A 512-nucleotide genomic window follows, 5' to 3' on the forward strand; every position below is an offset into this window, starting at 1 on the left:
AATGCCCCAAGGAGGCTCACAGGGAGCCAGGAACCCCCGAGGACACCCCCAACACACACACCTGCTCACCTGCCCACACACACCACATATACCCACACATGTGCACACACACGTGCCTACACACATGTACCCACCCCTTTCCTACACAGGGCTCCTGAGCCCTCCTCCTGGCCAAGGGCTCTAAAGCCGCCTTGTCCGACACAGGCCCAGGGCATGCGGGCCCGGCGGTGGGAGCGGCGGCTGGCATGTGCAGTTCAGCGGCTTCTTCAGCCTGGTCCCAGCCATCATGCCCACTTTCACTCATCTCTAAAACCCTTTTCTTCACTTGAACGAACCCCATACAGGACACCCCCGTCTCTGGCCTCTCCTGCGTGGCCCTGCAGCCTTCAGATCCCAGGACAGACCACGTGGCCATGCCCAGGCAAATGGGCCATTATTGGGGGTGCTGGAGCAGTGGGCTCTCCCCCTTCACCCCAGCCTGTGGCTTCCTGCCCGGCTGACACCGTCTTCTA

The 512-nt window shown here is 61.7% G+C and overlaps 1 protein-coding gene across 6 annotated transcripts in view; it reads right to left on the bottom strand.

The window, feature by feature from the left end:
- LDB3 (LIM domain binding 3) overlaps window positions 1-512 on the bottom strand; it is a 62,775-nt gene that overhangs the window by 22,616 nt on the left and 39,647 nt on the right. The gene's annotated exons all lie outside the window — the stretch shown is intronic.

This window comes from Tupaia chinensis, unplaced genomic scaffold (assembly GCF_000334495.1).
Source record: "Tupaia chinensis unplaced genomic scaffold, TupChi_1.0 Scaffold143923_1, whole genome shotgun sequence".
Taxonomy (NCBI): domain Eukaryota; kingdom Metazoa; phylum Chordata; class Mammalia; order Scandentia; family Tupaiidae; genus Tupaia; species Tupaia belangeri.